Genomic DNA, 21,198 nt, shown 5'->3' on the forward strand with positions numbered 1-21,198 from the left:
ATTCTTGAAAACAATTACAAATAAATGAGTGTTTTTGCCAAGTAATTCCTATCAGGAAGCTTAATTTTTTCCATTGATAAAGGAATTTTCTTATAACATGTTTTAGAAGTCATTTAAGATATTTTAGGACCATTTTATAAATTACACAGGTTAATTTATTGACCTTTCATGTACTGGCTTCCACATACTGTTTTTTTTTCCCCCAAAACGTTGAAACCCATCAAAACCTTTATCTCAATTTAGTTGACTTGGTTAGGGACAACTTGTAATGCTTTTGAAATTCTGTCAGTGTCAAGAAGTGGGAGATTTCCCACATTGTAGTTATCGAAAACAATTTATGATGGTCTCTGAAGTCTGTTTCAAACAGAAGTATTAGAGAACTGTGTTAAATTTTAGCATTGATGTGGAAAATCAATGTCTGTAACTTTGGTGACAATATTTATATTTTGAGTCTCTGGGCATATAATGTCTATACATGTAAATATATAATATTATTCTTTTGCATAAACTGGATCGTAAAGTGACATTTTAAGTATTATAGGGAACTATCTATATTAGCCCACTTTATCTTATTGTTACCTAATACCCAAAACATAGGAGTATCATAATTCTGAATTATTGATTTTTGTTTGTAAGCTTCTACCTTGGAAACATTTTATATGGTTCTCAGTTAATGAGAAATACATGATATTTGTATTCCTATAGAAATAATCTTACAAATGGGGGCTAGCCTCTAAGGCTTGATCCAACTACTAATGTATGCGATGCCCATCTAGGACTCTCTTAACTGCAGACAAAAGTTTGCAGTTGAATGCATCTCATTTTAGTGTACTGAAAAAGGAATTGTATTAGTTGAAAGACAAGAGACTCTGTGTCTTGAATGAAGCTGTACCTGAAGTCAACTGAGATTGCTCTGTATATGCAGTCGTCCTTTGGTATCCACAGGGGATTGTTTCCAGGACCCCTTGGGGACACCAAAATCTGAGGATGCTCAAGTCCCTTATATAAAATGAGGTAACATTTGCATATAACCTACGTACATCTTGTATACTTTGTCATTTCTAGATTACTTATAATATCTAATACAATGTGAATGCTATGTGAATAGTTGTAAATACAATGTAAATGCTATGTAAATAGTTGCCAGCATGTGGCAAATTCAAGTTTTGCCTTTTGGAACTTTCTGGAATTTTTTTTGGAAGGGGGGAAATGCTTTCAATCCGTGGTTGGTTGAATCTGCAAATGTGGAAGCTGTGGATATGGAGGGCCCACTGTAGTCTATTATATGTTTAAAATTATATAGCATTTTTTAAAGCATTTTTAATGCTTGCACAAAATGTCATCCTGTGTGACATATTTACATAATTATTTGCATGTTGTTGGAAGTATAGATTTCTGTATCTTCACTAATAATTTCTTTATGGTAGAATTCTCTAAAATGAAATGAGAAGAAGAATATGGATATTTTTAAGGCTCTTGATATATGATATATAATCTTAAAGTATGGTTATGGTGGAAATATTTTACTAATTTCCACATCCACCAAGAGCATATGAAAATCATTGATTTTAGAACATCCTTGATGACAAGTATAATGAGGCTTTACTTTTAAATAATCATTCTTTTTTCTGGGACATTTTTTTTAGAATTCAGGAGCACAACTATCCTCCTCATGGCTATAACTAATGATAGGTGTATTAAAAATTCAGGTATAAATAAGCAAAGCTCTGAAATATATCTCTTTCACTTTGATTACTTCTCTGGACTTTATACTTGGAAATCTAATTGCCATTTCCACATCTCCAATTGAATGTCCAACAGGCATCTCTAACTCAACATGTCCCAAACTGTGCACTGGATATTCTGTTCTAAACACTCCTGTTGTCTGTCAAGAACTGTTAAGATTTTGAGATTTACCCCACTTGTTAAGCTGAGAAGTTAACCTGCCATAGTTTCATAGATGGTGGCAGAAAACATGAGACAAAGGATTTTATTACAGTAATAGTTATAGCCAGAGTATCAGTGTTTGCTCCACTTCCCAGAGTCTCAGTTCCCAAAGGCCAACATGAAAGGGCCAGGTGATGCCTGTACATGTAGTGGATTGTACTGTATTATAGGAGAGGAACCCTGAGTTTACGGAACCACAGTCTTTTATAATGGGCATTAAGTTTGCTCCAGGGGCGATGGAGGCAGATGTTATCTTTATTATGCTGGGCAGTAAACGAAACTTCCCTTTGCTCTTGAGGGATACACTGGCTCTGTCTTCTAAGGCTGTTCACTATGCAGACAGTCCTGAAAAGATAGTCCACAACAAAGGCAGTCAGTGCCCTGCTTGCAAGATGGGCAGAAATGCAAGAGACCCATGTTAAATTGTTTTCCAGCACAGTCTTCTCCATCTCAGTTAATGGTAACTTCATCCTTCCAGTGTCTCCGACCAAAACCCTTGAAGTCATTTTTAGCTCCCATTTTTGTCACATCCAGTGTTGTCAAGAAATCTTGTCAGCTCTCTCTAAAAAATATATCTAGAACGTTTTCATTTCTCACTATTCCTATTGCCCTGATCAAAACCACTGTCATCTTTCAACAGAATTATTGCAGTGGCCTACTAACTGACTTCCCTACCTCTAATGTTACCTGCCTTCACTCTGTTCCCCACACAGTGGACAGAGTGGTCATATTAAAATAGGAATGCAGTTATGTCACTCCTGCTCAGAACCATCCATTGGCTTTCCATTTTACTTAGAGCAAAAGGCAAAGTCTTTACCCTTTTCCATATGTAAGAGCCTGTCTGATCTGGCTCCCTTTTAACCATTTGCCCTCTTTTTCTATTATACTCTTCTTTGCTCATTCTGCTCCAAGCTTTCTGGTCCCTTTGCTATTCTTCAGACATATCAGCAGGCTCCTGTCTTAGGGCCTTTGCACACCCTCTTTTATCTACCTGGAATGCACTTGCCCTCATTCCCTCACTTTCCATCTTTACTCAGAGTCACCTCAGGCCTTCCCTAGGCATCTAGCATCCAGATTAAGCATTTCAACTTCATTCCTACACCCAACACAATTTTCCAGTCCATGATCCATCCCCACTTTAATTTTTTTCTCCTCAGAATGTATCATTATCTTCTATATAGTGCATATTTTACTTGTATATTTTGTTTCAATCTTTCTAGAATGTAAGCTCACAAAGGGCAAGGGTTTCTCTGAATTCCATATAGTTAGTTTTGTTTCTAGCACCTAGAACAGTGCTTGGAACCTTGTGAACACTTAATATATGTTGTTGAATGAATGAATGAATGAATGAATGATTTACGCGGTAAAGAAGTGAAATTCTGTTTTCCGAATTTGTATTGTGTGTTAAAAGTATAGTCAGGGAGGGGATATGGGGATACATGTACACATATAGCTGATTTACTTTGTTATACAGCAGAAACTTACACAACATTGTAAAGCAATTATACTCCAATAAAGATGTTAAAAAAATTGGGAAAAATATAGTCAGCACCAAGGGAAAATGGTGACTCAGAGGTTAATTGCATTTTATTCACAGAAGATCAAAGTAGTAATTGTAGTTTGTGAATTAAAGTACTACCAGCAGAATCAGTTTATTAATGTTAAGTCATTCACTCAATAAATATTTGATTGCCAGGCAAGGTGGTACACATTGATGATACTGGGATAAGTGAGGTGTTACATAGTCTCTGTTCTTGTAGAGAACCCAGTTGAAGGGAGAGGCATTGAATAAGTATAATAGGTACAAATACTGTGGTGGATAAATTTTTAGAAGTTCCTGTTGTAGGGTTGCAAACTCAGATGCCTACACAGGCCAGGCAGGTAATGTAAAAGAGTAAAGTGGGCCAGTGAATCACTGAAACTTCAAAGATAGAGGGAGCTGTGATGAACTGCAGAGCACATGCCCTGTGTAAAGGAGATAGCAGCTGACAGCTACATCTGATTGATGTCATATAAGAATGAGGACCCTCTCTTTCCTTATTTCCAAGTTTTTCAAGAGAAGCTGAAAAACCTAGATTGTCATCTGAAATATACCGATCTTCTGTGGCAGTGTGCAGTCCAAATCAAACATGGTTTTGACCTACGAGCCTCTTCTGTATAAGGAATACTGCTTATAAAGTAAGGTTCTATCAAGAAGAAAACTCTGGGGGGTTGGGGGGCATTGTTTTGTCTTGATTATCCCAATTTTCTTTTGTTCCTTCTAAATTTTAATGTTATTCCCAGATCCTACGTAGACTTTTCTTCTGGCATAACAAAGACAGGTGTGGATATAAAAATCAGTAGAATGTGAGATTTATGAGAAAAAAAACCCCCTCTGGCTTCATCTTATCAGTGTTGTGTAATTGGACTAGCTGCTTATCTTCTTTCTCAGTGTTTAGTTTATTCCTCATCTGTAGAATGGGGATAACAGTTAAATTGCCTCATAATGTTATGAGAACTAAATAAGGTAATGTGCTTAGCAATGCTTTATGTATTGTCAGGGTTGTATGAATGTTGTGCTCTTGTCTTTTCACTTTTCAACTTCCTCTCCTTTTGTTCTCCACTCAATCAAATGTAACTGATTTATTCTTTCATTGCCTTGTAGTAGATAGAACAAACAGATATAATAATTTTGGCATGAATTTAAGTTCATAATTCTTTTTAGGGATATTTTCACTTTTAAAAAAGAAACTTTTGGAGTCATTGCCTTAACCTAGAGTAACGAAACTCTGATGTATCACAGGCCAGTGGTCATTGGCTCAAATCCCACAGCCAAATAAGTGCCTGTTCCACTTAACTTGAAGATAGTTTCAAGTGACATTGTTTTCGTTGGCAATGGTTGGAACCAGAAGTTGCTGAACAGCTTAGTATTTCTTCTATCTTGTTGACTAGCATGATGTCTGATGATATACACAATACAGAAAGACCATGTGTAATTTTATCCGTTCCTCTCATTTCCTTCCATTCCCTAGGGAAATAAACTTGATATACGTAAACATTACTAAAGCCCAGTCTTTCATAAACATGAAGTGCTTGTGTGTGTTGGGATATTGGAGCATAAGGTATCTAAGATACCATAAACTTTTTCTGTGGTAAGAGACTTATGGTGCCTTTGGGGAAGTTGTGAGTCTGGATAATCAGCAGCATTGTTGTTCTTGTAAAATAATAATTCTCCATGGTGCTGGTGGGGTTGTTGAATGGCAAGGGAGAGAAGAATTATCTGGGGAAAAATATCCTAGGTCTTTTGTTCTTTTTCTTACAACTTCATTATGAAAAATTTCAAAATATACAGAAAATTTGAAGGAGCAGTATGGTGAATAACAATATGTTCATCATCTAGATTCAACTACTAATAACGTTTTACCACTTTTTTCTTTATACATTAAAAAAAACATGGATAATTTTGAGTCAGGACTGTGCATTAGAAGAATTATTGTTCATTTTCTTAGGTGGGACAGAGGTACTGTAGTTATATAGGATAATGTATGCATTTTAAGAATATACATGTGTTTAAATACTCATGAATACTAATGAGTAAAATGACATGAATCTACAACTTACTTTCAAATAATTCACCACCAACAAAAACATGTTTTATGGTTTTTTCAAAAGTAGAATTTAATAAAGAATTATGTACTGAACTTGATTGTAATGTCATTTAAAATCTAGAATAAACCTAACCCCCTCATTAAAAAAATTTCAATTTATTTAAAGTAAAAAAAAAAAAAATCAAAAAACAAAAGCAGTTCACCCATTTCTTTCTATCCCCTACCCTTCACTTCCAGCAACCACCAATCTATTCTATGTATGAGCTTAGTTTTTAAAAATATTTATTTAAAAAATACTTTAAAATACCACATATAAGAGAGATCATATGGTATTTGTCTTTCTCTGTCTGACTTATTTCACTTAGCATAATGCCCTCGAGGTCCATCCATGTTGTTGCAAATGGCAAGATTTCCTTCTTTTTTTATGGCTGAATAATATTCCTGTGTGTGTGTGTGTGTGTGTGTGTGTGTGTGTGTGTGTGTGTGTGTGTGTGTGTTTATGTATGGCACAGTTTTAAAATCTTTTCATCCATCAGTGGCCACTTACGTTGTTTCTATATCTTGGCTATTGTAAATAATGCTACAATGAACATGGGAGTGCATATATCTTTTCAAATTACTGTTTTTATTTTCTGCCAATAAATACCCAGAAGTGGAGTTGCTGGATCAAACTGTAATTCTATTTTTAATTTTTTGAGGAACCTCCATACTGTTTACCATAGTGGCTGCCCCCAATTTTCATTCACACCAACAGTGCACGAGGGTTCCCTTTTATCTACATCCTCTCCAACATTTGCTATTTTTAGTCTTTTTGACAATAGATGTTCTAACAAGTGTGAGCTGATAACTCATTGTAGTTTTGATTTCCATTTCCCTTAAAATTAATGATGTGGAGCATCTTTACATGCACCTGTTGGCCATATGTGTGTCTTCATTAGAAAAATGTCTATTCAAATCTTCTGCCCATTTTAATATCAGATTAAAAAAAACTATTGAACTGTATGAGTTCTCTATTTTGGACATTAGCTTCTTATCAGATATATGATTTGCAAATATTTTCTCTTGTTCAGTAGGTTGCCTTTTCATTTCGTTGTTAGTTTCCTTTTCTGTGAGAACTTTTTAGTTTGACGTAGTCCCACTTGTTTAGTTTTGCTTTTATTGTTTTTGCTTTTGGTGTCAGGTTCAAAAAATCATTGTCAAGACCTATGTCAAGGAGCTTACTACCTATGTTTTCTTCTGGAATTTTATGGTGTCAGGTCTTACATTCAAGTCTTTAATCCAGTTTGAGTTAATTTTTGTGTATGGTGTAAGACAGTGATCCAGTTTCATTCTTTTGCATGTGACTGTTCAATTTTCCCAACACCATTTGTTGAAGAGACTGTCTTTTCCCTATTGTATATTCTTGTTTCCTTTGTCATAAGTTAATTGACCATACATATCTGGGCTTATTTAATTAATCTGGGCTTGCTATTCTATTCCATTGCTCCATTTGTCTTTTTATGCCAGTGCCATACTGTTTTAGTTACCATAGCTTTGTAATATAGTTTGAAATCAGGGAGTGTGATGCTTACAGCTTTGTTCTTTCTCAAAATTGCTTTGGCTATGTGGGGTCTTTTATGGTTCCATACAAATTTTGGAATTTTTGGTTCTATTTTTGTGAAAAATGCCATTGGAATTGATAGAGATTGCATTGAATCTGTAGATTGCTTTGGGTAGTATGGACATTTAAACTATATTAATTTTTCCAATCCATGAGCATGGATTACCTTTTCTGCAATTTGTGTCTTCTTCAATTACTTTCATTAATGTCTTGCAGTTTTCAATATATGGGTCCTTCACCTTCTTGGCTAAATTTATTCCTAGGTATTTTATTCTTCTTGTAAATGGGATTGTTTCCTTAATTTCTCTTAATTCATTCATTCATTATTAGTGTATAGAAATGCAGCATATTTTTGTGTATTGATTTTGTATCCTGCAACTTTACTGAATTCATTTATTCTAACAGTTTTTGAGTGGAGTCTTTAGGGTTTTCTATATATATATCATCTGTGAATAGTGACAGTTTTACTTCTTCCTTTCCAATTTGGATGCCTATTATTTATTTTTTCTTGCCTAATTGCTCTATCTAGGACTGCCATAGATGTTATGAAAAGATGTGAACAAAGTTTTTGGCCAACCCAATATTTTGCTGAATAAGTGTGGTGAGAGTGGGTATCCTTGTCTTATTCCTGATCTTCATGGAAGAGCTTTCAGCTCTTCATTTTTGAGTGCAGTGTTAGCTGTGGGCTTATATGTCATATATGGCCTTTATTAGGTTGAGGTACGTTGCCTCTGTACCTGCTTTGTTGAGAGTTTTTACCATAAATGGATGTTAAAGTTTGTCAACTTTTTTTCTTCATCTACTGAAATGATCATATGATTTTTATCCTTCATGTTGTTAATGGTATATCACATCGACTGTTGTGGATGTTGAACCATCCTTACATCCCTGGAATAAATCCCACTTGATCATGGTGTATAATCCTTGTAATGTATTGTTGAATTCAGTTTGCTAGTGTTTTGTTGGTTGAGTATTTTGCATCTGTGTTCATTAGAGATATTGGCCTGTAATTTTCTTGTGATACTCTTGTCTGGTTTTGGTATCAGGGTAATGCTGGCCTTGTAAAATGAGTTTGGAAGAATTACCTCCTGTTTTTTTTTGAAGAGTTGGAGAAGGATTTCTATTAACTTTTCTTTGAATGTTTGGTAGACTTCACCAGTGAAGCCATCTGGTCTTGGACTTTTGTTTGTGGGGAGGTTTTTGATTACTGATTCAGTCTCCTTATTAGTAGTAATCAGTCTGTTCAGATTGTCTATTTCTTTTCTTTCTTTTTATTTATTTATTTAATTTTGGCTATTTAGATTTTTTTTTTTTTTTTTTTTTTTTTTTTTGCGGTACGCGGGCCTCTCACTGTTGTGGCCTCTCCCATTGCGGAGTGCAGGCTCCGGACGCACAGGCTCAGCGGCCATGGCTCACAGGCCCAGCCACTCCGCGGCATGTGGGATCCTCCCGGACCGGGGCACGAACCCGTGTCCCCTGCATTGGCAGGCGGATTCTCAACCACTGTGCCACCAGGGAGGCCCTAGATGTTATTTAAAAAAAATATATTTTATATTGGAGCATAGTTGATTGTCTATTTCATCATGATTCAGTCTTAATAGGATTTGTATTTCTAGGAATTATCCATTTCTCCTAGGTTGTTCAATTTGTTAGTAGTCTCTTATGATCCTTTGTGTTTCTGTGGTATCAGTTGTAAGATCTTCTCTTTCTCTTCTGATTTTATTTATTTGAGTCCTCTGTCTTGTTTTTCTTGGTGAGTCTATCTAAAGGTTTGTCAATTTTATTTATCTTTTCAAAGAACCAGCTCTTAGTTTCATTGATCTTTTTTAGTGTCTTTTTAGTCTCTATTTCATTTATTTCTTCTCTAATCTTTGTTATTTCTTTCCTTCTACTAACTTTGGGCTTTGTTTGTTCTTTTTCTAGTCCCTTGAGGTATAAAATTAGCTTGTTTATTTGAGACTTTCCTGTTTCCTGAGGCAGGCATTTATCACTATGAACTTTCCTTTTAGAAGTGTTTTTGCTGCATCCCATATATTTTGGTATGTTACATTTGGTATGTTTCATTTTCATTTGTCTCAAGGTTTTAATTTCTCTGTTGATTTCTCTTTAAGCCATTGGTTGCTCCGTAGCGTGTTCTTTAATCTCCACATTATTTGTGAATTTTTCAGTTTTCTTTGTGTAAGCTTCCTGTGATTCCAGTCTTCTTGAATTTTTTTAGACTTGTTTTGTGGCCTAACATATGATCTGTCTCGGAAAATGTTCCATGTGCACTTGAGAAGAATGTGTATTCTGTCGTTTTTGGGTGAAATGTTCTGTACATATCTGTTAAGTCCATTTGGTCTATGTGTTATTTAAGGCTGATGTTTTCTTATTGATTTTCTGTCTGGGCATCTATCCATTAATGTAAGTAGGGTATAAAAGTCCTGTACTATTATTGTATTACTGTTTATTTCTCCTTTTAGGTCTGTTAATATTTGCTTTATATATTTAGGTGCTTCTATGTTGGGTGCATAAATGTTTACAAATGTTATATCTTCTTGTTGGATTGATCTCTTTATCATGTAACACCCTTCTTTGTCTCTTTTTACAGTCTTTGTTTTAAAGTTTGTTTTGTCTAATATAAGTATAGCTACTCCAGCTTTCTTTTGGTTTCCATATACATGGAATATTTTTTTAATCCCTTCACTTTCAGTCTGGGTGTCCTTACATCTAAAGTGAGTCTTTTGTAGACAGCGTATAGATTAGTCTTTAAAGAAATTTATTCAGCCACTCTGTGTTTTTTGATTGGAGAATTTAGTCCATTTATCTTTAAAGTAATTACAGTTAGGTATGTGCTTATTGCCATTTTACTAATTTTTTTCTGTGTGGTTTTGTTGTTTTCTTTCCCATGTTCTTCTCTGGCTTCTTTTTTGGTTTGATGGTTTTCTTTAATGGTATGCTTATATTTCTCTTTATCTTTTGTGTATTTACTACAGATGTACCTTGTTTTATTGTGCTTTGTTTTATTGTACTTCCCTTTATTACACTTCACAGACATTGCATTTTTCATAAATGAACGGTTTGTGGCAACTCTGCATTGAGCAAGTCTATCAACACCATTTTTCCAACAGCATTTGCTCACTTTGTGTCTCTGTGTCACATCTTGGTAATTCTTGCAGTATTTTAAACTTTTTCATCATTATTATATTTTTCTTGGTGATTTGTGATCAGTGATCTTTGCTGTTATTGCTAAGACTCTCTGAAGGTTCAGATGATAGTATATTTTTGCAATAAAGTATTTTTAAATTAAGGTATGCATATTTTTTAAGGCATAATGCTATTGCACCATTAATAGACTACAGTTTAGTGTAAACATAACTTTTTATATAATGGGAAGCCAAAAAATTTGTGTGACTAGCTTTATTGCCATACGCTTTATTGCAGTGGACTGAACTGAACCTACAGTATCTCTGAGGTATGCCTGTATAGGTTTTTGCTTTGTGGTTACCATGAGTCTTACATATAACAACTTGTATCTATAATAGTCTATTTTAAGTTGAAAACTACTCTAGTTTGATCCCATTGTAAAGCTCAACATTATTACTCCCTCCCATCTACACTTTATATTATTGATACCACAATTTACCTCTTTTTATCTTGTGTATTCCTTAACTAATTATTGTAATCATAGTTATTTTTTTGTCTTTGAACCTTTTGTCTTTGAACCTTCATACTATTTTATAAATGATTACTCCCCTGCCCTACCTTTACTTTGTATTTATCTTTCCAGTGAGATTTGTTCATTCATATGTGTTCTTGTTACTATTAGTACCCTTTCTTTTCAGCTTAAAGAAGTCCCTTTAACAAATTTCTTATAAGACCTGTTTAGTTGTAATAAACACCTTTAGCTTTTGCTTGTCTGGAAAACTCTTTCTCTCTCCTTCACTTCTGAGTGATAACTTTTCCAGGTAGAGTAGTCTTGGTTAGAAGTTTTTTTCTTTAAGCACTTTGAATATATCATGCCACTCCCTCTGGCCTGCAAAGTTTCTCCTGAAAAATCTGCTTATAGGCTTATGGGGGTTCCCTTGTATGTAACAAGTTGTTTTTCTCCTGATGCTTTTAATATTGTTTCCTTGTCTTTATCTTTTGACATTTTAATTATGTGTCTCGATGTGGGTCTCTTTGGGTTCCTCTTATTTGGAACTCTGGGCTTGCTGGAACTGGATGTCTCTTTCCTTCCTCAGGTTAAGGAAACTTTCAGCCATTATTTGTTTAAATAAGATTTCTGCTCCTTTCTCTCTCTCTCTCCTCTTCTGGGACCCTTATATTGTGAATGTTAGTCTGTTTGATGTTGTCCCATAAGCCCCTTAAGCTATCTCTGCTCATTTTCCTTCTTTTTTCTATCTGCTGCTCTGATTGGTTGAGTTCCACTGCCTTGTCTTTGAGTTGACTGTTTCTTCTACTTCATCCAGTCTGCTGTTGAACCCCTCTAGTCTGTTTTTTAGTTCAGTTATTTATTCTTCAGCTCTGTGACTTCTAGTTGTTATTTTTAAAATATTTTTTAATCTCTTTGTTGAAGTTCTCACTGTTCATCTATTCTCAGTTTGGTGAGCATCTTTGTGATCATTATTCCTTATTAGGTAAATTACTTATCTCATTCATTAGGGATTTTAATTTTTTTTTGCTGAGGTTTTATCTTGCTCTTTCATTTGGAACATATTCCTCTGTTTCTTCATTTTGCTTGACTCTCTGTGTTGGTTTCCATACGGTAGATGAAACAACCACCTCTCACAGTTTTGAAGGAGTGACCCCATGTAAGAGATGAATCTTGTCATTCAGCCCTGCTTCAGCTTTTGGTTGTCCCTTAAACATCTGTGCTTGCCCAAGCAGCCTATTACATTTTTAATACTTCTCAGTAGTTGTGGATGTGCCAAGACTTGTCATTGTCCCAAAGGGACCACTTACTTTCAAATAGTTTATCAACAAAAATCATGTTTTACAGTTTCTTTCAAAACTAGTAATTAATCAAGGATTATGTATTACATTTTATTGTAATGTAGTCCTGCTCCCCTCATTTTTGTACTCCACATATGGAACACTGTACAAGAAAGCTAGGCAGAGTTAAATCTCTCAGACTTTGTTTCTTTGTGTTATCATTTTCCATATTCTCCTAGCCTCTGTTTTCTATAAACTGCAATTTAAGCCATACGTTTTATTAGGTTAAAAGTTTTTAACAAAGGTACTTCATAGGTGATGTCGTTTAATTACTTCATATTCCATAATATCAGGGAGCATATAATGTCAATATTAATGCCAAATTAGTGACCCCCAAATTTCTCCCATGAAAAGGATTGTTTTTCCTTTTGATACTTTGACACCATGCAACTATCCTATTTCTCATAAACCTTTCATCTAGGATTTTGTCATACAATGATGATCCTGGCTGAATCAGTTTCTTAATATCATAGTTCTCAACTTTGAGACTTTTCTCCCAGTTCCACTGACAGTCTATCATTTTGGGGAGTGAGTAGAATCTTTCATGTTGGGCAAGAAAACGAGTTGAGAACCTCAGTTACAGGAAACATTTAATGGTATCTAACTTTATGTAACTTTTTCCAAGTTGGCTTTTCAGTTCTTTGGAAAGAAAATACTGATTAGGAACTGAGAGACATTCAGAATGTAAATTATGTCTGATGAAATTGATTTCTTGTAGTGATTGGGAAACCTTTTTGCTTGTAGTCAGGTTATGTCAAAGAAATTAGTGTATGTTAGGTTTAACAAGGCAAACCTTGTTAAAAAAATACCTTTTTTTTTCTTTCCTCAGAGCAGTTTGGTTAATTCAAAAATGACTTAACAGTTATGTTCTAAACACATTGATTATTTATTTTTCACCTACTATTGTGTGAGACCCTCATCAAGTTGCTTAACAACTAGTGGAAGAGATAGATTGATAAACAGGATCAAATATGCTATATGGTATGGAACAGAAAGCTGTGAGAATTTTAAAGAGGTGCTGTGCATACAATTAGGAAGCCTAATTGTATGAACAAATATTTATTAAGGACCCAATTTGTAGTGACCTTTTGGATCACTACAAATCCATTTTGATTTATGGTTACATTAAATGTTTCTTGATGTTTGATGACATACTTCTCATCTTCCTAAGTAGAAGATAAAATACATCCTTAAGTACAACTACTGGATAAGTGGTTGCATTCTTTGACAGCAACTGGATGTCTATCAATTCAGTTCAATTCTGACAGTACCCAGAGTAGGTGCAGACCCCACAAGTGGGCCCAGTCCTACAAGATTGTCCCCATTTCAGATGACAGGGAACCACCAGCACTTCTGATGGACTGGGTTGACTGCAAATTTGGGTGTTCCCATGACACCCTCATCAGGTTTGATAATTTGATAGAACTACTCACAGAACTTAGGGAAGTGCTAGAGTTATGACTACTATTTTATTATAAAGGATACAAATGAAAAACCCAGATGAACAGGTACATAGGATGAGGTCTAGAAGTGTCTCTAGTGCAGGAGCTTTTGTTCCCATGGAGTCAGGATGCACCACTCTCCCAGTATGTTAGTATGTTCACCAACCATGAAGCTCTCTGTACCTTGTTACTTGTAGTTTTTATTGAAGTAGCTTAACATAGGTATGATTGATTAAATCATTGGTCATGTGATTGAACTCAATCTCTAACCACTTTTCTCCTCAGAGATTGGGAGGTGGGATAGGAAAAAGTCTGAAAAGTTTCAACCCTCTAATCATACACAGTAGTTCGTTTTTCTGGGACCAGCCTCCAACCTGAAGCTATCTAGGGACATCACCAGTAATCACCTCTTTACCATAACAAAGACCAATATCCGTCATTAATTCTTTTATTTTCATGAGATTTTGAGAACATTTGGAATGTTTTATAGTATTCTTGTAATCCAATATTTGGAAGTATAAATTTATTAATTTAGCAGCCATGCCTGGAACAGGGCTTGAATTGAACAATATGTTGAATTGGACATAGAAATATATAATAAGTGGAATTTGTGGTTACTGCCATAAATTCTTTTGATTTATGTATAAAATGAGTTAAAAATTGAAGTATGTGATAATTTAGTCAAAACTCTAGAGGTACCTGAGGGAGTGAGGAGCATGAATTGGGTTGTTCCTGAAAGCCTTCTGTGAAGAATGTGTGTTGGAGAATTTGGTGGATATGGATTGGTGGCAAGCAGATAATGGTCCTCTCTTGGATTACTATAATGTCTCAACTAGTTACCTCCCATTAAATGCATTCTTCAAACAGAAATAATATTAGCTAACTAATACTTAATCAGAAAATTTTGGAAAATATAGTATTTGGAGAAATATAAACAAATTATTCCATTAAATTCTCAGAGCAGGCACTGCTGAAGCCCAGTACAGTGATTACCATGTTTAGGTGTAATTCATAGTTGATGAACACATCTCTATGTAGAAAACTTAACATTTTGCCAGATCTATGTCTGATATAGGATTGGTGAAATTATGAAACTTTAATTTTTAGGAACAGGGGTTTTATGAACAAAACTTAGTTAACATTTCCCCCCTAATTTTCCTAATTCATAGGGATGAAATTACTTTGTTATATGTATGGTTGAGAATGGGTGTATAGCAGGGGTCCCCGGTGCCTGGGCTGCAGACTGTTACTGGTCCGAGACCTGTTAGGAACTGGGCTGCACAGCAGGAGATGAGCAGCGGGTGAGGGAACAAAGCTTCCCATCTTTCCCCATCACTCACATTACTGCCTGAACCACCCCCACCCCATCCATGGAAAGGTTGTCTTCCATGAAACCAGTCCCTGGTGCCAAAAAGTTTGGGGACTGCTGATGTATAGAAACCGTGGTTCCTTCAGGAATTTTTTTTACTGTGGTTGTGTGTACTTAACTAGGTTGTGCTTCAGAACCATCTGGGGGACTCCCACTGCCACCCCAGTTAATAATCAGTTTATATTATTATATATTCATAAGAACATATATAAAAGTAGGATAATGAGGAAGGGGTTGTTTAGCAAAATGTATGTATTTGGCCTGACTTGAGGCCTTCTGATTCAGACTAGTCAGAACCTGGAAACTATTCAACATAAACACACACACACCAGCTCACCAGACAATTCTGATGCATAGTTATGCTTGGGAATCATTGCTCTAGGGGAATCTCTAAAATATCTCAAAACAAATGCTATATAAATGATTTATCTTGACCTGTACCCACACTTCTTCTGTATCTAGACGTTTTAGCATTGTCTTTAATTTTTTAATCAAATAAAATTTGAGCAGCTTAAGTAGCACTTATTAATGCTACTAATTCGTTAATGTTTGCATATGAAATTAATGTTAAATGAGCATCTTTTAAACAGATGCCCTGAATTGTTAGAGCTTTTACTTAAAGTACCTTTCTCAAACATCATCTTTTTCTCTCCTGGTAACTGCCTTGTGAGGTGTTTGATTTGATTTCCCCTACATTATATACATGGAAATCCAGATCTATAAGGTGGGAGTTGTACAGTTTCTTATACGTGCAGTTAGAGGATATGGAGACTCTGGAAGAATCTGTACTGATTCTGGACTGTCATCCTAGGAGCTCTTTTCCCCTGTTGTTTATGCTGAATAGTTTACTTTTCCTTTGAGCATTTTGCACTGAACTGGAGTGCTAGTGCCTTATCATTGCTGAGTTTGCTGTGTTAGAAGGACTAACAAATTGATTAAAGTGACATCTAAAAAAAAATTTGATCTTGAAACTTCACTGAACTTATTACTTCTAACAGTTGTGTGTGTGTGTGTGTGTGTGTGTGTGTGTGGTAGGTGCACATGTGTGTGTGGAGTCTTTTTTTTTTTCTTAGAATATTTATTTTTTTAAACAGCAGGTTCTTATTAGTAATCAGTTTTATACACATTAGTGTATACATGTCAATCCCAATCTCCCAGTTCATCACACCCCCACCCCCGCCACTTTCCCCACTTGATGTCCATACGTTTGTTCTCTACATCTGTGTCTCAATTTCTGCCCTGCAAACTGGTTCATCTGTACCATTTTTCTAGGTTCCACATATATGTTTTAATATATATTTATTTTTCTCTTTCTGACTTACTTCACTCCATATGACAGTCTCTAGATCCATCCACGCCTCTAAAAATGACCAAATTTTGTTCCTTTTTATGGCTGAGTAATATTCTATTGTATATATGTACCACATCTTCTTTATCCATTCTTCGGTCGATGGGCATTTAGGTGGCTTCCATGACCTGGCCATGGTAAACAGAGCTGCAGTGAACATTGGGGTGCATGTATCTTTTTGAATTATGGTTTTCTCAGGGTATATGTCCAGTAGTGGGATTGCTGGGTCATATGGTAGTTCTATGTTTTGTTTTTTAAGGAACCTCCATACTGTTCTCCATAGTGGCTGTATAAATTTACATTCCCACCAACAGTGCAAGAGGGTTCCCTTTTCTCCACACCCTCTCCAGCTTTTGTTTGTAGATTTTCTGATGATGCCCATTCTGAGTGGTGTGAGGTGATACCTCATTGTAGTTTTGATTTGCATTTCTCTAATCATTAGTGATGTTGAGCAGCTTTTCATGTGCTTCTTGCCCACCTGTATGTCTTCTTTGGAGAAATGTCTATTTATTCTTCTGCCCATTTTTGGATTGGGTTATTTGTTTTTATAATATTGAGCTGCATGAGCTGTTTATATATTTTGGAGATTAATCCTTTGTCCTTTGATTCATTTGCAAATATTTTCTCCCATTCTGAGGGTTGTCTTTTCCTCTTGTTTATGGTTTCCTTTGCTATGTAAAAGCTTTTAAGTTTCACTAGGTCCCATTTGTTTATTTTTGTTTTTATTTCCATTTCTCTAGGAGGTGGATCACAAAAGATCTTGCTGTGGTTTATGTCAAAGAGTGTTCTTCCTATGTTTTCCTCTAAGAGTTTTATAGTGTCTGGTTTTATATTTAGGTCTTTAATCCATTTTGAGTTTATTTTTGTGTATGGTGTTAGGGAGTGTTCTAATTTCATTCTTTTACATGTAGCTGTCCAGTTTTCCCAGCACCACTTATTGAAGAGACTGTCTTTTCTCCATTGTCTATCCTTGCCTCCTTTGTCATAGATTAGTTGACCATAGGTGCGTGGGTTTACCTCTGGGCTTTCTATTTTGTTCCATTGATCTATATTTCTGTTTTTGTGCCAGTAGCTTTGTAGTATAGTCTGAAGTCAGGGAGTCTGATTCCTCCAGCTCCGTTTTTTTCCCTCAAGACTGCTTTGGCTATTCTGGGTCTTTTGTGTCTCCATACAAATTAAAATTTTTTTTGTTCTAGCTCTGTTAAAAATGCCATTGGTAATTTGATAGGGTTTGCACTGAATTTGTAGATTGCTTTGGGTAGTAGAGTCATTTTCACAATATTGATTCTTCCAATCCAAGAACATGGTATATCTCTCTATCTGTTGGTATCATCTTTAATTTCTTACATCAGTGTCTTATAGTTTTCTGCATACAGGTCTTTTGTCTCCCTAGGTAGGTTTATTCCTAGGTATTTTATTCTTATTGTTGCAATGGTAAATGGGAACATTTTCTTAATTTCTCTTTCAGATTCTTCATCATTAGTGTATAGGAGTTGAAGAGATTTCTGTGCATTAATTTTGTATCCTGCACCTCACCAGATTCATTGATTAGCTTTATTAGTTTTCTGGTGGCATCTTTAGGATCCTTTATATAGTATCATGTCATCTGCAAACAGTGACAGTTTTACTTTTTCTTTTCCAGTTTGCATTCCTTTTATTTCTTTTCTTCTCTGATTGCCATGGCTAGAACTTCAGAACTATGTTGAATAATAGAGGCAAGAGTGGACATCTTTGTCTTGTTCCTGATCTTAGAGGAAATGCTTTCAGTTTTTCACCATTGAGAATGATATTTGCTATGGGTTTGTCGTATTTGGCCTTTATTATGTTGAGGTAGATTCCCTCTATGCCCACTTTCTGGAGAGTTTTTATCATAAACGGGTGTTGAAGTTTGTCAAAGCTTTTTCTGCATCTATTGAGATGATCATATGGTTTTTATTCTTCAATTTGTTAATATGGTGTATCACATTGATTGATTTGCATATATTGAAAAATCCTTGTTTTCCCTGGGATAAATCCCACTAGATCATGGTGTATGATCCTTTGAATGCATTGTTTCATTCTGTTTGCTAGTATTTTGTTGAGGATTTTTGCATCTATATTCATCAGTGATATTGGTCTGTAATTTTCTTGTTTTGTAGTAATTTTTTTTGGTTTTGGTATCAGGGTGATGGTGGCCTCATAGGATGAGTTTGGGAGTGTTCCTTCCTCTGCAATTTTTTAGAAGAGTTTGAGAAGGATGGGTGTTAGCTCTTCTCCAAATGTTTGATAGAATTCACCTGTGAAGGCATCTACTCCTGGACTTTTGTTGGAAGATTTTTCATCACAGTTTCAATTTCATTACTTGTGATTGGTCTATTCATATTTTCTATTTCTTCCTGGTTCAGTCTTGGAAGGATATACCTTTCTAAGAATTTATCCATTTCTTCCAGGTTGTCCATTTTATTGGCATAGATTTGCTTGTCATAGTCTTTTAGGATGCTTTTGTATTTTTCTAATTTTATTGATTTGAGTCCTCTCCCTCTTTTCTTGATGAGTCTGGCTAATGGTTTACCAATTTTGTTTATCTTCCCAAAGAACCAGCTTTTAGTTTTATTGATCTTTGCTATTGTTTTTGTTTGTTTCTATTTCATTTATTTCTGCTCTGATCTTTATGATTTCTTTCCTTCTGCTAACTTTGTGTTTTGTTTGTTCTTCTTTCTCTAGTTCCTTTAGGTGTAAGGTTAGATTGTTTATTTGAGATTTTTCTTGTTTCTTGAGGTAAGCTTCTATAGGTTTAAACCTCCCTCTTAGAACTGCTTTTGTTGCAACCCATAGGTTTTGGATCATCGTGTTTTCATTGTCATTTGTCTCTAGGTATTTTGTGGTTTCCTCTTTGATTTCTTCAGTGATCTCATGGTTATTTAGTAACATATTGTTTACCCTCCGTATGTTTGTGTTTTTTATGTTTTTTTCCTGTAGTTGATTTCTAATCTCATAGTGTTGTGGTCAGAAAAGATGCTTGATATGATTTCAATTTTCTTAAATTTACTGAGGCTTGATTTGTGACCCAAGATGTGATCCATCCTAGAGAATGTTCTGTGCGCACTTGAGAAGAAAGTGTAATCTGTTGTTTTTGGATGGAATGTCCTATAAATATCAATTAAATCTGTCTGGTCTATTGTGTCATTTAAAGCTTGTGTTTCCTTATTAATTTTCTTTTTGGATGATCTGTCCATTGGTGTAAGTGAGGTGTTAAAGTCCCCCACTATTATTGTGTTACTGTCAATTTCCTCTTCTATAGCTGTTAGGTGCCTTGTGTATTGAGGTGCTCCTGTGTTGGGTGCATAAATATTTACAGTTGTTATATCTTCTTCTTGGATTGATCCCTTGATTATTATGTAGTGTCCTTCTTTGTTTCTTATAATAGTCTTTATATTAAAGTTTATTTTGTCTGATATGAGAATTGCTACTCAAGCTTTCTTTTGATTTTCATTTGCATGAAATATCTTTTTCCATCCCTTCACTGTCAGTCTGTATGTGTCCCTAGGTCTGAAGTGGGTCTCTTGTAGACAGCATATGTATGGGTCTTGTTTTTGTATCCATTCAGCAAGCCTGTGTCTTTTGGTTGGAGCATTTAATCCATTCGCGTTTAAGATAATTATTGATATGAATGTTCTCACTACCATTTTCTTAATTGTTTTGGGTTGTTTTTGTAGGTCCTTTTCTTCTCTTGTGTTTCCCACTTAGAGAAGTTCCTTTAGCATTTGTTGTAGAGCTGGTTTTGTGGTGCTGAATTCTCTTATCTTTTGCTTGTCTGTACAGCTTTTGATTTCTCCATCGAATCTGAATGAGATCCTTGCTGGGTAGAGTAATCTTGGTTGTAGGTTCTTCCCTTTCATCACTTTAAGTATATCATGCCACTCATTTCTGGCTTGTAGAGTTTCTGCTGAGAAATCAGCTGTTAACCTTATGGGAGTTCCCTTGCATGTTATTTGTCATTTTTCCCTTGCTGCTTTCAATTATTTTTCTTTGTCTTTAATTTTTGCCAATTTGTTTACTATGTGTCTCGGTGTGTTTCTCCTTGGGTTTATCCTGTATGGGACACTCTGTGCTTCGTGGACTTGGGTGGCTATTTCCTTTCCCATGTTAGGGAAGTTTTCAACTATAATGTCTTCAAATATTTTCTCAGGTCCTTTTTTTCTCTCTTCTTCTTCTGGGGCCCCTGTAATGTGAATGTTGTTGTGTTTAATGTTGTCCCAGAGGTCTCTTAGAGTGTCTTTATTTCTTTTCATTCTTTTTTCTTTATTCTGGTTTGCAGCAGTGAATTCCACATTCTGTCTTCCAGGTCACTTATCTGTTCTTCTGCCTCAGTTATTCTGCTATTGATTCCTTCTAGTGTATTTTCATTTTAATTATTGTATTGTTCATCTCTGTTTGTTTGTTCTTTAATTCTTCTAGATCTTTGTGAAACATTTTTTGCCATCTTCTCGACTTTTGCCTCCATCCTTTTTCTGAGGTCCTGCATCATCTTCACTATCATCATTCTGAATTCTCTTCCTGGAAGGTTGCCTATCTCCACTTCATTTAGTTGGTTTTCTGGCGTTTTATCTTGTTCTTTCATCTGGTACATAGCCCTCTGCCTTTTCATCTTATCTACCTCTTTGTGATGGTGGTTTTTGTTCCACAGGCTTCAGGATTGTAGTTCTTGTTTCTGCTGTCTTCTTCTGTATTTCTTCTTGCTTCTGTTTTTCTTGCTTCTGCTGTCTTCCCTCTGGTGAATGAGGCTATCAGTAGTTTTCTTTTGTTTTAAAATTATAATTAATCTTGAAAATATCCTATGCCAGTATGAGGTTTAAAAACTTAAGGTGGAAGTCTTTGTTTGTGTGTGACAGAAGTAATTGTCCTTTAGAATACCTGGCTATGTGTTTCAGATATGATGCTTTCTCGGGTAT

General features: G+C 35.3%; 1 protein-coding gene across 4 annotated transcripts in view; it reads left to right on the forward strand.

Moving 5' to 3' along the window:
* BMP2K (BMP2 inducible kinase) overlaps positions 1–21,198 on the forward strand; it is a 136,246-nt gene that overhangs the window by 37,522 nt on the left and 77,526 nt on the right. The window lies entirely within an intron of this gene.

Source organism: Kogia breviceps, chromosome 6, assembly GCF_026419965.1.
Source record: "Kogia breviceps isolate mKogBre1 chromosome 6, mKogBre1 haplotype 1, whole genome shotgun sequence".
In the NCBI taxonomy this organism is placed as follows: Eukaryota; Metazoa; Chordata; class Mammalia; order Artiodactyla; family Physeteridae; genus Kogia; species Kogia breviceps.